At 43.6% G+C, this 16,666-nt stretch overlaps 1 protein-coding gene across 1 annotated transcript in view; it reads left to right on the top strand.

Moving 5' to 3' along the window:
• The first annotated feature begins 6,420 nt into the window (after positions 1–6,420).
• Positions 6,421–16,666, top strand: part of TSHB (thyroid stimulating hormone subunit beta) — a 155,450-nt gene continuing 145,204 nt past the window's right edge. The window contains exon 1 of the mRNA XM_086920341.1: positions 6,421–6,458. The gene's annotated coding sequence lies outside the window, so the exon portion shown is untranslated. The remainder of the gene's footprint in view (positions 6,459–16,666) is intronic.

The following is a 16,666-nucleotide window of genomic DNA, read 5'->3' as shown; positions in this document are numbered from 1 at the left end:
TTACCAATACATGATTGTATATTCTGTGGTGTAATTTTATTTGTGCTCCCCTGTTGAGGGTTTTTTTGTGGGATTTTAATTGCAGGTTGGACTGCTGAAGTCCGCGTGACATATTGGACCAATTGTCTATGTATTTTAATTAGTTGTTTTAGTAGAACTAAAAGTTCTCCGCTTGACATTTTTTCTATGTCGGGGTGTGGTGTGTAGCTGGCTAGAACCGGCCATGTGGCTCCTGGTCAACCTAGTGGACCGAGCCTGTTAATGTGATTTTGATGTTTTAGGGCACTATTAAACCAGAGCAGGTGCTCTTGGTATGTTAGTGGAATTTCAACTTCCTCGAAAGGAGAGTATTCCTCTGGAGATTCCTCTATTTTGTAGTAGTGGAACTCGTGTGTTACAGCATGTGCTGCTGGAAAAGTTATCCAGGAAAAGAATACCTCTGTCTGCCGATATTCATGGGCCTCTACCACAAATACGACTGTACCACCTCTTGATGATACTCTATTTTCTATAGGTTTTATAGTTATAGTTTTTCTTATATTGACCGGGATGATTATAGCATTTGGGTCGTCATCTTCATTAAACCCTGTAACGTTTGAACCCGGTTGATTCGCATCTACTGCAGCTCCACCGGTTTCGTTGTTGTCGCCGTTATTTGACATTGCTTAATGAAAGTTTGCAGAGCAAGTTTCAAGGAAACAAAGATTAGGTGCACAATATTTTGGAACACTGTATCTTTCAACGTTGACTAAACCAAAAACTAATATATAGGAATCTCTTCCTACTAAGTTCTGGCGGATATTAACCTTTTACCCACTCCAGACATCTATTGGAGTTTTTACGGAAAAAGGGGTTTGTGTGAAAAGCACGACTGAGTTTCTCTAGTATCTTGAGTTAGATTATCGCCTTACCAAACGTTGGGCGCCATGTAGTGTAGTTCCTATATTCCCAATAGGCTCTGCGCATTGGAATAACATAAACGGTAGTTTAGACGTAGGACTAAGGTCGACTAGGTCTCTACTGAATATGTTAGACTTAATTAGGTATGCCAGCTAGCTCAGAGGTCACTAGAAACTTTCTCGAATGAACAGGAAGGAGTTAACTTTCTTGATTAGACAAGAAGGGATTTGTTTCTGACAACCGCATAAACATGACAACTTTGCTCCCTCCAGAATAAGGAGTATATCTCCAGAATTGTGTGAAAACAATAGATAGCTATTTCACTTAGTCAATCGTGCATGCTTAGTTTCACCAGAGTGCAGAGAAATAGAGAGACGGGCGTTTTCAATAAAAGTTGTTATTTATTGAGCAGTCTTCTTTCTCATGCAAGAGAAAGGAATTGCCACAATTGCAATACTTATCATAAAGTAAAGTGCGTACAGTAAAAGGAGTATTATGAAATAATACTGTAAAAGCATTTATATGGTTTCTGAGCCATATGATACTTAAAACTGATAAAATATATGCAATACATACAACGATAAAAGTTGACTAAACATACTCAACTGGTGCTTCTAAGATACGCCTACCCCAGTGTACCTAACCTAAGCCTAGTACGTGGGAAGGAGTAAGTGAGCTGCAGTTTAAGTTAAATTAGTTTTTGCCAAGAATCTGAATCAAGAATTCTCTAAGGATCTAATCAGCTCCGTACCTTGGTTAAAGAATGAAGGAGGTCTTGTATCTCTTTCTCAGGACTCAATCTCCCAGCAATCCGCAAGGGTGACTGGAAACACTGGAGCTGGATTTCTCGGCAGGAGAAAAGACAGTGTCTTTCTCAGTGCGTCAAATGGGAGGGTCGGCTTCCTTCGGCACTCGCATCAGCTGGGCTTTGGGTAAGTAGATAGCCGCTCTGCTCCAAACCACCGTGTGTTTGCTTAAGGGAAATGCTGGTATATTTATACCTGGAAGGTGCCGTGTTTGACGTAAGGTTGTACATAAGACGTCACTAAGAACTGTCACTAAGAACTGGCAGTTCTTTCAGGACTCTCAGGAGTTCTAGGACAATTCAAAACAAAAGCAGGGGGAATTCCCGGGCTGCTGGAGGTTTGGTTTGTTTAAAGAACGCGTTGTACTTTCTAGGAGTCTAGGGAAGTAGACTTGCCGTATTTGGACTGCATTGGCTATGACTAAATATGGATATGATTCTTATGCCTTTATAAGGATATGATTTGTTATAACCACATAAGGGCATAAATTGGGAATATTTAATTAGGGTCCTAGATACGTTCACAACAATGATGGACGGAGCGTTTGAGCAAATCAAACACTCACCCCCAGTTAACTGATCTGGGTTTACCCCATCACCATTCTTTAGCTCACTCCACCACCCCAGTTCAGACATGGCCATATGCAAATCGGTCTGACCCTGTGCCTCATGGGAACAGTCCAGCCCGAACTGTAAAGCCATGTTTTCCCTGGACCGGAAACACTATCCCGACTGTTGCGTAGACTAGAGTTGGAATGGTAATTTTTACTATTCCACAGTCTGGTGCACCCTAAAGCAAGTCATTGAAACGACTTGTGTGGTAAAGTAACTGTGGTAATGTCGGAGTAGTGACTGCATTGTAAAAGCATGTGGGGTAAAGGTATGTGGAGTTCTGTCACAATTCCACCTGACAAGGTCAGAGTGGCTGAGGATTCTGTAGAGGAGCTCCAGGCTGAGGTGGCTACCTTGTGAAAACAGGTGGAAATGGTCACTTCCAACGCAGAGCCGCTGCAGGTGTGAGTGTAGGATGCGGAGGGACGGAGGAGAGATGCAGCGAGATGAATCAAGAAGGTATTGTTTTTTCTTCTTCTTTACCTCCTCTTCTCCCTCTCCGCCCTGCCACCCCTAATCTGTGCCAGCTGCCCCTGCTTGGATTCCCTTTCCTGCACACTTTGTTCTGGAGTGAAAGACCTGTTGCAGCTCCCATCCCACACCTACCTGTATACACCGTTAAAATCAGGAGTCTCCCGTAGAAGACCATACTTCATGCTTTGCTTCAATGACCTATTCCTCGTGCTTATCTATTCTGTCTGTGACATACACTTGTATTGCTGCTTCCCGTGCTGTGCCAGGTTTGTGTGTGTTGTACCTGTTTCTTGTTTTAGTCTAAGCGTCTACTTCAGGCGATGAGTTCTACCTACTGTTTCTTTGTGTATTAGAGAAGTTTGCCCTACTGCTGTCTACACTGTGTCTGTTTGGTGTGTTTCATGGAAGCTTGCACTGTTACATATGGTGTAGTTTATGTTGGGCAAACTCTACAATTTACATGTTGACAATGCATTGGGGCTTGCAACAACCAATACTGTGTTTGTTAGGCAAACATATAGCCCTAATATCGAACTTGCTGTGTGCCAACAGTATTCAACACTTAGCATATAACATTTTAGCAAGTTACATCACTTCAGGGCAAATCTGGACATACAACGTACCACCATTCTCTCCTATTATAAGCCCTTGCATTTGGTCAGATCATTATCTTATCCAGTTCCCACTAGAAATTCAAGGGCAGCACAAGGCCAAACCTCCCTTGGGTAAAGAGTTCCGCAAATGGATATCCATGGACCGCTCTGGGTTCATGGACACGCTGAACAACACCCTTCCCCCATTAGACGAAGATCTGGAGGTTGATGAGAGGGCACTGTCCTCCTGGCTTCTCCACGCAGCAGATCTGTTCGCCCCCTCTGTATACTTACCTAACATCAGAGGCAATGATGCCCACAAATGGTTCACTCAAGAACTTAGAGCACTTAAATTAGGGGTACGTCAGAAAGAAAGACAGTGGAGAGCCACCTACTCTTCACAGGATAGGGAAACCTTCTGCGTCACTAGGAAAAGTTATCAAAAAATTTTAAAACAACACAAACTTAATTACTTCTCCACAAAAATTTTATCGTCATCCAACAAGTCCAAAGATATTTTTAATATAGTTAATGAACTCTGTGATAACGACAGGACAGCCCCTTCAATAGCTCCTACGCAGAAGCTATGTGATTCCCTGAATAATTTTTTCAGAGAAAAAATTGTCACTATCAAATCGAGCATTGCTAATTCCCCAACGTCACTTCCTCTGGATGACGTTTTTTACAATCCCTCTGTATTAGACACCTTCCCGGCCATTGATGATAAAACCTTTTCCTCACTTTTGACGAGGGTAAAGTCCGGATCCCCTAACGACATCTGCCCCCCCCACATCTTCTCGGAAATCGGTCGGACTATCCCTCAGGGTATTCTACCCCTACTAAATAAATCACTGACCCAGGGCAGGGTACCCACTGGCTTTAAACACGCTTTGCTAATCCCTCTAATTAAGAAACCAGGTATGGACCCTCAGGACTCATCAAACTATCGTCCGATATCCCTGTTGCCGTTCCTATCCAAGATATTGGAGGCTCATGTCTCCAATTGCCTTTCCAACTTTGTGGAAACCACTGGATTTCTGGAGCCAAATCAAGCTGGGTTCCGTCCAGGCCATTCGACCGAGACGGTAACCCTGGCAGTCCAGAATACACTTCGGTGCAACGCGGACAGGGATGTCCACCAGGCACTGGTGCTTCTTGACCTGTCTGCTGCATTCGACACGGTCGACCACACTATTTTGGTCGGCCGTGTCGAGCAGGCAGGCCTCAGAGGTACTGCCCTGAGCTGGGTGGAATCATTCTTGTCCGACCGGACTCAAGCAGTGAGACTGGGCACCTTCACAGCCCCTAGAATTAAGAACGATTGCGGTGTCCCTCAAGGCTCATCCCTGTCTCCCCTTTTATTTAATTTATACCTGCGTCCCCTTTTGTACTCCTTGAGGAAATTCAAAGTGTGAATCTTTAATTACGCAGATGATCTGCAATTGGTTTTCCCCCTGGGGTCGCCGGATGCTGTCACTGAGTTTAGGGAGGTCATGGCTCATATCCAGAGATGGATGGGCCTTAACCACCTAAAACTTAACCCAGGCAAGACTGAACTGATCTTGCCTGGGAAGAGCGAACTCAGCTGGGGACCTCAATTCTGGCCTCCGGAGATGGGAAATCCCCCCTCCAAATCCCGCACGGTTAAGAGCCTTGGAGTCACCTTCAGTGAAGACCTCTCCTTGAAAAGTCAGGTAGGGTCAGTTGTTTCCGCATGCTTCTTTCAGCTGCGCAAGATTAGAAAGATCGCCCATTTCCTAACCCATTCTGCCCTGATACAGGTGACCATCGCCCTTGTGCTGTCTAGGCTGGACTACTCAAATAGTTTATATTTGGGCCTTCCAGCCGGGCAGCTCAAGAGGCTGCAGCTGGTTCAAAATCAGGCGGCCAGGCTGATCTGTGGGCTTCCTAAATGGCAGTCCATCAGGCCAGGCCTGGCAGACCTGCATTGGCTGCCGGTAGCCCAGAGGGTGGCTTTTAAAACCGGCTGCATTATCTTTAGGGCATTACAAAGCAAAGGCCCCAAATTCATCATCAACCTGCTTGCCAGATACACCCCCTCCCGCAACCTCCGTTCTGGTCACAAAAACTTGCTCACAGTGCCGGTTGTTAGGAAACAACGTCAGGGCGGCAGCTCCTTTCATTTTCTTGCTGCATCCCTTTGGAACTCCTTGCCAGCTTCTTTAAGGTCACACGAGGATATTCTAGCCTTTAGACTAGCCTTTAAGACCTGGCTTTTTAGAGAAGCCTATCCTTAGACGTTCTAAGTGGTCCTTCTGTTGTTGTGTTATGCTCTGAAAACTTCCTACAGCGCCATGAAGCCTACGGGCGTACGTGCGCTTTATAAGCTAAATTTAACATAACATAACATAACATAACAGGGCGGCAGCTCAGCCATTTTCTCAAAACTGGTTCAGCATAAAAGGTTTGAAGAGCACTGTCACAATGCACACGCACTTGGCAAATGCAGTTTCTCATCAATAGTGTTCGTTGTCAAATAAAAATAGAATTATTCGCAAATAAAGGAATGACAGATTTGTGGATTTGAATTGCGAAGAAAATGATCTCCAGTAAAAGTGCTCTTTGAATTTGAGGGCTCTTTATATTCGTTTATATAACTTGGTCGCTAACGAGCAGCTTAGTGAATGCTGGGAGGCCGCGCACGGTGCAGAGTAACATTGGTGTTCTATTTCTACCTAACCTAAAACAAATCAGGGAGGCTCTATCATCGATCGACCCTGCCCTGCGGATTAAGAAAGATGAACACAATGCAGGTATTATTTAAACAAAACCTCCGATAAGGAATACTTCACTTAATAGGGTTGCAGAGACAGTTCATGTAAAAGTAATTAGATTTTTTTGGTTCTAGGAGGCTTGTTGAAGAGAGCGGCTTCACTTCATTTTTTCCTTGCGGTTTATTATGATTATTGGCCATCCTTTATTACCAAATAAGGAAGCGGAAGCTTTACAATCTGAAGACAGGGATCAGGAATACGAATCCGAGGGGTATAAAACCGCACCCACGGTCCCCTTTGCACGGTTTCTGCTTGTCTCCAGGTTTCACACTCACTCAGGTACGTCTCTTATTAGCTTTCATATCAAATGCCGTGCTGTCATTCTATTGTTTTTTAATTCCTAAATTAGGTTTATTATCAACGAGTTGTTAAGCTTTCATGGCATTGGGCGGCTCCCGTTGCCTTCAGTAGGAATCACAGTGCGCAGACGCCACTGTCGTCCCTGCGGTGATGAGGGTAGCGCGTGACAGCGGTTCCGTGGCCACGCAGACGCTCTGACTGCTAGTTTGCATGTTATGGGGAGCTGTTTTCTGTAGCGTGCAACATTCGATTACTTCGTGCACTCGACGTGTACTATCGGTTAAAGTATTTTTATTAAAACCTACCCATCAGTTTAAGAAACTGTTCATTTTTCGTTATGTCAGAAATGTGCAAACATATTGATATTCTCATTTGCATGATACGTTATTTTAGAAAGTATATCATCTGCAATAATCTTAAAAATTATAATCCCTTTTGGTGGTTTACATCCGAAGCAGCAATGCGTTACAGTTGTGTGAGAGGTCCTGTCCATAAACCAGTTAAATTGTCGAACGGGATCCAAGTGACATAAAGTGAGTTTAAGCTGACTGGTGTCCTTAATAGTTGACGGGCTGGGGCAGTGTTTTGTACCGCGATAAACAGGTTTTTGTACCTGGAAATGTAAAATAATTTTATGCTTTTTGCTAGAAATGTAACAGTATTTGCTAACATCGCTAAAGTAATTACTGAGCACAAAAGAACACAGCACAATAACATAACAGCAAAGTGAACACACAACTAAAACAATACAGGGCACAACAAAACAGGAAAAAAATGGCACACAACCACAGTTCATCACAACAATACCACAATGCAATTATACAAGACAAAAACGTAAACGCAACATAACAAATTACCACCACAAAATACAAGAAAAGAAATACACACAGATATTCCTGTCACATATTACCACCACCACAAATCTGCTTTAATTTCACCGTGGTAAAAGTGGTTGCATCAAAAATTGTTTTAGCATCTAGGACCTGCTTTAGCAGCATTCCAAGTTTTTTTGTAATCCACCCCTCCAGCTTTTCAAACGGAGAGGTAAACTGTGAATGTGGGACGTGGAGCGTTTTAAAACAATAGAACTGAGGAATGCGCCAGCCCTTTTACAGGTCCTTTCCGATTCAATAAAGGACCATAAATACAACCTTGCAACATTATACTATTTGTGCTCCGATTTCTTACCAGTACTGATCATTGCTCTGAATTGCTTCTCCCTCATTACAGTACTTACTCCTGAAGTCCCTCTGGACTGGAACTCAAAGACAAGTAGATACTTATTTCTTTTTTAGTCATTGCTTTTCCGCATCTCCGACGCCATCTTTAAGCAATCGTTTTACCTTTCTGGCCTACAAGATTAGAGACACACAGTCTGCTGGGTTGGATGCAGATCCGAGGGAGATGAGACTGGGTATAATAAACATTACCTGTAAGTAATCTAGAAAGTACCACCTCAAGCCAAGTTCTCATTTCCACACGTATCAAAACTGAATGACATTTCAGTTCAGCAGCATCTAGAGGACGTCAGAATGGTCGCACCCACTACCGTAGTGTCTGAAACAGGAAGGTTTAGTGAAAACGAGACACAAACATGGAGAGAGATGCCTAAGGCATTGTCGAAACTTTTGCTTAAACATTGAATGACTCTGAACTATGCTATTTGAGCACTTGCCATTTAGTAAGCATTGGCAATGGATTTCCACACGTGCATTAAAATGAAGCTGCAGCTAGCTCGTAGTATTTTCCAACCAAAACATTACAAACAGTTCTCACATTTATGAAATGGCCAAACTCTTGCTAAATTGATGAGAAAGTAGTTCTTTGCATCTAAAAGCTTCAACATTCTGTTTTGTCCTACCTGGATGGCTGCTGGAGCCACAGTTTGGTGGTCTCAACTCAAACACCTTCAGCAGGTTTCTGAAAAACAGGTAAAACACACTAACATACATCTCTCAACCTATTGATGGACGTCTCTGCGTCCATAAACAGAACTGAACATAATCTGAAAGCTAATCTAGGAAACCTCCAGCAGTTAAATCTCTTTAAAGCCCATAGCATTGTACGCAAACCCAAAGGTGGAACTATCACCTATTGGGGATGATTGGAGAACGTATATCCCCTCCAGAGCCTCAGACTCAGGGAGTTACTGCCAGACACTCCCAGCCCCCCTGCAGTCACATCATTCCATGAAGGCATTGATTGCAGCTGAGTGGAGCCTGAGGCTTGTACTATAGTGGGTAGGTCACAAATCAAAGGATAACAACTGCAATCATTTCTTTATTCTCCAAGTATGAACAGAGGTTCTCTCATTGTAGAATGCTTTTGTTAGCAGTCATCTACAACACAGTTATGCCTGTGTCAAAATCGCCAATGCCACCGGTTTGCAAATCCTTTTATTTAAAGTAGCTGGCCTAGTGACGATGTAGAATTTGTGGCAGAGCAGTCAGCCAACATCTAGATCATGGGTACTCACAAACTTTCTCTCAGGGGCCAAATTTACGGTGTGGTTTGTGGACGAGGGCCGCAATGGTGGGGGCGGAGTCAGTGAGAGAGGGGGGCGGGGCTAGAACCAAAAAAAAACTGTGACCATGAGGTTGAACACAGGCCCTTGCTGCGTGTGTCTTCGTCCACAGAGCCAACAGACCCAGCATACACACATCTCTCTCTCTCTGTCTCCCTCCCCCGCTCTGTCTCCCTCCCTATCTCTCTGTCTCCCTCCCTCTCTCTCTCTGTCTCCCTCCCTCTCTCTGTCTTCCCCCTCTCTCTCTCTCTCTCTCTCTGTCTCCCTCCCTCTGTCTCTCTCCCTCTCACTCTCTCTCCCTTTCTGTCACGCTCCCTCTCCGTCTCCCTCCCTCCCTGTCATTCCCTTCCTCTCTCTCGGTCTCCCTCCTTCTCACCCTCTGTCTCCCTCCCTGTCCCCATCCCTCCCTCTGCCTCCCTCCCTCTCTCCCTCCCTCCCCCGGTCTGTCTCATTCACTCTCTCTGTCTGCCTTCCACTCTCTCTCTGTCTCCCTCCCTCTCTCCTCCCGTCTCCCTCCCTCTGTCTCTCCCTCCCTCTATCTCCCTGTCTCCCTCCCTCTCCCTCCCTTGACTCTCTCCCTCCCTCGTCCTCCCTTGACTCTCTCCCTCCCTCTCCCCTGACTCTCCCTCCCTCAGTCTCTCCCTCCCTCGCTCTCCCCTGTCTCTCCCTCCCTCCCCTGTCTCTCCCTCCCTCGCTCTCCCCTGTCTCTCCCTCCCTCCCTCGCCCTCCCCTGTCTCTCCCTTCCTCGAAAAAGAAGTCCACATGGGTCAGCATCAGCAACATTCTTTAGGTGCAGATAAACACAGAAGAGATAGGGGGCTTCAGTCCCTGCTGCATGCGTGTAGGGCGCTGTCTTATAGCACCCCCGGGAGCTGCCGTACACTGGACAGCGCACAACAGCCCTTAATATGCAGACATCCCCTGCTGCTTCACAGCGCTTAGAGAACGGCGGGGACGGACGGGATAATGCAAGCGTCTGCATATTTGCGATTAATGACACTCCTTGCTTTAGGGAAGGGTTTCTCGTAACAGTGACTTATTTGCATGAGGTAGGAACCCTGGTTCACTAGAAACTCCGAGTGAGGGGTGGGCTACGGTTGGAATCCTTATTAATTAACTAACCCGAGAAAGAGCTTGCACAGTATGATGCATAGCCGCTATCCCCCCAACATACACACATTTTGACTGTACCCTTCACCCACCGAATAGACTTGTGAAATAAAAGGTTTTTCAAACTGTGTGTTTTTTAAAATGTTATTGCATAGTGGCTCACTTATCCTACTCTGATATGTTTTAATATGTCGTGAGGAAGTTGTTGTAACATGTATGCATTGTATATACCGCATATTTAAAGGCATTGTCGATGTTGCATGATTGGTTAAATGACCTCCGTGTTCACACACCAAGCTTCGCTCTGCTGGGTGCTTCCTGAAGCAGATCGTCCAAGGATACCTAAAGATGCGAGTCTATCTCCTTCTGTGCAACACTTAAGCTCTGAGTGATGCTCTCTAATTGGAGGGGAGCTTCTCGCCGCTGCATCTGAAGGGATTGGCTTTGTTAGGGAGACGAGCTGATTCGGAAGTGTGTTTGCACGTGTGCGAGGAGGACGGGAGACTAGTCGAGGTGTTTGACTGTTGGAAATACTGCCAGAGTTTACATAGCGTAACCAGATTGGTGTGGTGTCACCCCATGTGCTGTCCGCACCCCACTAGTGACGCCTCTGAAATATCACGAAAAGCAAGAGCTCTTTGCTGCACACATCGAACCACCTTCCACAGCCTTCCAAAAATGTGCAGCACATTAGTAATGACACCCTATTGTAGAGGGTGCACGAGAGCCAGCTGGACCGCTGCAGCAGAGATTAGGTGTAATCCGGAGGGCAGAGATTCCAAGTAAGGCTGGGCTGGCTCAGACTATCATCCCCTCAGTGTTGATAAAAACAAATGCTACTCGGGGAGCATGAGCTTCTACAGAGGAAATATATGTGCCACATACAGGCGTGCAACGCCTATTGAGTTCAAATGCCCCCCCCCCCCCCCCATCCCCCTCCCTCCTCGTGTGTGGCAGCCCGGAATGAGACAGCTTGCCTGGCGCGCACACAGCCCCGAGCACTTCACAGGTCTTTGAAAGACCATTAACGTGTTAATGAGGCTTTGTTCTGTTTCACCTCTTCAGAGGCCCCTGCAGCTCCACTCTATGGCTGGAATCTCCCGGCCCTCCTAGAGCAGAGCCTCTCCTAGTACAGGCAGCTGCAACCGGCGATGTTTCCTGACACTCTCGAAATAAAAATGTTTTAAAACTGGTACGATGTCTGCAAGGTCCGCGGGCCGCCAAGGAAGGCTTGCCGGGCCGCTGGCGGCCCGCGGGCCGTACTATGAGTACCCCTGATCTAGATACTAAAAACTATGGTTCGTGGTCCCAAAACCATGTCATTTCTTCTCTTAAGTGAAGGTTTAGAAGTCAAGAGCATCCCATTTGACCACCTGAGCTTCCACCCTAGGTGAGGGGACCCGCACAGCTGCAATGGAACTTTGGAACCATCATGTTCAAGGCACATATCGTCTGTATAGACACAACATCAAGTCAGTTCCCATGCTAGTCATGAGAAACCAGAATTCATAGGCCAGTTATAGAAGGAAAAATAGCAGTGTCGGTAGTAAACTACAGCAGCAGCTGAACTCCTGTTCCCACAGAAAACATTTCTCTGTGAAAATAGGAAAACATTCAGGAATGTCAAGTTGTAGGCATGTACAGAACAAACAAGTACATATTTCTTACAAAATGTCCCAATGTATTAACTCAGGGGAAAGATCAGCACTAAAGGGAAAAAACACTTTGAAAAGAAAACCTTCTGCATAGACCCTGAAACACTCCAATATGAAATCACAAATTATTCGCAGAAGGGTACAACCTCTCTGTTTGCGAAATGGCCGACCTGCCCTCTAAACGTTTCTGCGTTAAAACCATTGCACTTGCTTCTCTGTTGAGGGTATACTCTGAGATGTGAAACTGGGCTGTAAATCTTATGATAATGTTGAAACTGGAACACTCATGCCACTGTAGGTAGGCTTCTATCACCACATATTTCATAATGAGATGAGAAGTGATGTATCTTACAAGTATGTTACAGTGGACAAAACAGTAACAGTTAGGTTGCACATGGTACAGTGGTGCACACAAACTCCCATCTCAATCCATGTATCCATATTACATTAAATATAATGGATGCTAAACAAAGAGAGAAACCTGCCACACTATTGGCCCTGCATGATAGATCCCTGAAGGTTCCAAAACAAATAGTCACATTTTTTCCACACCAGTGCACTGCGTAAACATTAAGTTGCAATGGATGACACCTGGAAGAGGGTTGGAGATAGAGATAATTGCACCTGTCAGTGACCTTTTCTTTACTCCAAGTACCACCTAGCAGACGGTGTATCTGAGATGTGACTGGTGAAAGTTGGCAGAACATAATCTGTTTTACAATGGCCTGAGGTGAAGACCAAGTTCAGTTCTGGGGCAAATATCTTACGTTTTGAGCATGGCATATGGAGATTTTCTGCCCTGTCTCTCATCTATATGTTGCACCAACCTGTTCATGGTGGATACTATAATAAGCTGGCTGCTCTAATTGGTTGCTTGCCTTGTCAGAAGTCAATTCAACCATCATTTTAATTTCCACCAAGATATCTGCTACCTCCAGCAAAGCGATTTGAGGTACTCGAAAACCTTAGGCAGTAAAATTGCCAGATCTGTAGAATAGATACTAATGAGAGGTTGAAAGAAACACAAGCCTTATACAGTGTGGCATCTACCAATTTAGCTACCAAATCTCTTGTGGCTATGTTTGCTCAAGCCACCCACTTTCTGGCTCCAATCCCTGTGTTGAATTCACGAAGATATAGTATCTTTATGTCCGCATTCGGGGCAGAGATCTGGCGTGAATGCAGACATAAAGATAGTACTTGTAATTGCCCTTTGTGAATTCCCAAAGTTGTAAACTTCGAAGTTTGGTCTAAGATTGGACCAAATGTCTAAGTTTACCTTTGTGAGTATAAAACAAATACAATCTATTATAGTGCCCTATCACACTTTCCTTTCATTCCCTTCTACTTGCATAGAAAAACAAGCATTGGTGAAGTCAATAGGTCTGGCTGGAGCAAGCCTGTGATTTTTTAATGTATTTTTTGCAAACAAATGCAATATACTAATACACTTTACAAGTGTACAACTAATTAGACAGTAAACACCCTACAGTCTATAGGTGGCATGATTTCTTTGCAGACAAAATAAATACAAAATGCACATCACAAATAAATAAATAAATGATAGCAGAGATTTAAACAAAGCATGGTCTCCCAACCCTGGCAATGAAGTGAACCACTTTATTTTCGTAGAAGCATGTACAAGAGCAAAATGCTGTCACTCAGGGTGAAGTGATCCAATGGCTGAAGTGGGCAGAGGAAAACGTGAATGAGTCTTGAACAGACCAATGTATGAAGTGTAAATACTGAAAGCCTCCCCTGGAGTTTTGCCTTCATTCTTCTCTTCTCTTCTCTTCTCTTCTCTTCTCTTCTCTTCTCTTCTCTTCTCTTCTCTTCTCTTCTCTTCTCTTCTCTAGTTACATACATGCACACGCACCCACACACTACATATATTTTTAAAACATGAGGTTGTTTAATCAAACTTTCTCTAGGCAAGACCTACAAAAAACTTGGGGGCATATTATCAAGACATGCGATAATGGGCTTGATAATATGCTCTATTGGAATTCCAATTAAAGCCCATGTTAGATGTCCTTCACATTTAACATGGGCTTCAATTGGAATTCCATAGAGCATATTATCAAGCCCATTATCGACGTTTTAGCAGCAGTTTTCTGCCGATAAAACGGTGACAATTTTATCACCTGTCTTGATAATATGCCCCTTGGTTTCTCTGCCCTTGTTAGCACTTCTCCCCCTGACAATATCCACTGGAAACAAACTGTGGCCTACGCCCTCGCTCAACATCGTCTTCTTGAGTTATCCATTTTCTTTTTGAATTTCTCCTCCCTGCTGTGTAGCTGGAACACTTCATTGTAGAACAGAGTGAGGAGAAGAAGCTGGAAACATTTCTGGAAAGTAAGACTCTCACTTCACCCAAATTGCAAAGATTCAAAATAGGTCACAGAAGCTCCAATGCTTCACACCAATATACCTCTAATCTGGAACATATGCCTATTTGTCATTAAGAAACCCTCAAGCATTCCACTGTGCCATACCCATCTCACTCCTTGTCTCTCACCATCAAGAATAAAAGGCAACTCTTCATTACATTAGTGGATGGTGTATATGAGTGACTGAAGTCCATCAACTAATTGTAGAGTAAAGGACATTGGAATAGGGGGAAGATGCCGTTTTTTAATATGTGAAACAATGAGTGACCCATCAATATAGCTGTTGGCATGTGACTTTTTTGTGTTTTATATCTTGTGCTTTCAATTAGGTTTGTTCGGATATATTTAATGCACTTATCACTGGCTGCATCTATTCTATCTCTAAGAAGTTCCAAACAAGGGATGCCTTTCGAGGCCCAATTATATGTAGAATTAAATGCCTGTATATATTATTTGCTCTATCAGAATCTCAATTATGTGAGGACTCCTTTCCTGATCACCCACATAAGAGATTGTGATAATTTCTTCAAACTCCTCAGTGTTTGAGATTTTGCAGGTAATACAATAGTGTATTATTGAAGACCTGAGTAGTTAAGGTGTTTTCTGACTGCATCTATATTATATGCATGCACCTGGCCAGTGGAGTTCAAGTGGTGCATGTTTTGGACTATTGACAACATGCATGATTTGTAAGGCCTCTCTAATTTTGAGACAATCCAAAACAGTATTTTGGTCTGTTATATCAACTCACAGACTGAAAATCCCCTGAAGAAGATTCTTTTACATAAGGTCTAAAGGCGGATGGTCAATTTGAAGAATTCATCCTGGAATGCCGAGTTTCCTTCTGTGGGTGGTCCTTCACTCCTGTGTTGAACATGCTTGAGGATTGTTAATGAACAGCTAATCAATCATTCAATGGTTAGAATGTGTTGAAGTTCTGCATGGCTTAGCACAATGTCGTTGAATGGAACTATGTGTTATGTTATGTTATATTTATTCGGATAGCACTCTAATCTTCCCAAAGGGTATTCAGGTGCTTGAGCAGTTGTGTAGGTTTGTGATCCCCAAGGTGCTTATATGTAGAGCGAGGTCTTCGGCTTCTTGCAGTACTCAAGAATTGAGGAGGAGGCACTGATGTGTTTAGGGAAGTCATTCCATGTATTGGGTGTGTGTAAAAGAATGAGTGACCTCCAGTTTTGCTTTTGTGGATGCAGGAATATTTTCAAGTGAGAGCGAGGCAGAGCATAGGTGTCTGGTGGATTGGTGAAAGTGTATCCGGCAGTACAGATATTCTAGTACTGTGTTGTGTAGGGATTTTTATGTGATAACTATCAGATCCTCTCTCCTGGCCTTTCTGTTGGTGTGGATGATTTTGCATCTAAGGAGGGAAAGGTCATCAAGGATTATAAAATTGTTCAGAAGGAGGTACCTATAGTGGAATATGTGATATAGTAAGCCGAACTGGCGAGGGGGAGTGGATTTTGTCACTGGTATAATGTACTGTGGAAAAGGCCAGTATATTTGTTATCTTACACTGCAAGCCTCATGACACGGTTCGGAAGGCATAATGATGTTGGGGCTAAGTAGGGATGTCTTTTCAGACGAGATGTGGCTGTGATTTCTGGAGTAGCAGAAATCTTTCTGGCGCTCAACATTTTCGTTAGTGGCCTCAATTATGATTGTTCTATTCTGTATGTTGTCCATATGTGTATGTTGACCGTAAGCTGTTTACGGAGTCTAGAGTTAGAATCAGGACATTATTATGTCAAATTGTAATAATTATAAGTATTTCTGCTAGGCTCACATACTACATAGATTATGATATATAAAGATTTTGTACAAGGATTGCAAATTCGGATCTTACAGTACTGCAATCAGTTGAAATCGGAGTGTTCGCAGACATTTCTGAACTATTCCATAGGTTCATGGCGATTATGTTGTATTTTTGCTTTAAGGATTGTGCAGATGCTCACATTTATATAGTGATCATAAAAAACATATAATTATTAATTTGGTTATCCTGTTTCAGGTTTACACCTACAATAACTGATAATACCCCACCAAAAGGGAAACAGCCCTCTTCAGTGCAAACATATAAACACTGATAAACACATTGACAACCGCAAACTAAAATTACATTTAAAGAAATAAAAGTTAGAGTGAATTAGTCCTGTTTATTTCTTCCTGAAGTTGCTAACACAACGTAACTCTGTTATACTAGGTTGCAGCTCAAAAGACTAATCTAAGATTCTTCATCTTCAGTTTTGTTGTTTAGGGATGTCACTAAAATATTGTTTCTTGTCCTCTTGATTTCTTTCATTTTGTGTCCTTGGATAAAGGTGCAGGGTTTAGAAGCATATTTCAAGTCTCAACTAATTTTTATGTTCACTGTAGAGAATCATCTGTGAATATTAAAGTCATCTTTGGTCTCTTGACAATATTTTATTCTTTCACTGATTGGTGAAATGGCTGGATCATAAGAATCTTGGCTCTCCCCCTGGGAGA

This window comes from Lissotriton vulgaris, chromosome 5 (assembly GCF_964263255.1).
Source record: "Lissotriton vulgaris chromosome 5, aLisVul1.2, whole genome shotgun sequence".
Taxonomy (NCBI): Eukaryota; Metazoa; Chordata; class Amphibia; order Caudata; family Salamandridae; genus Lissotriton; species Lissotriton vulgaris.
Note: the sequence above shows the minus strand (reverse complement) of the source record. Positions and strands in the feature narration are given on the sequence as shown.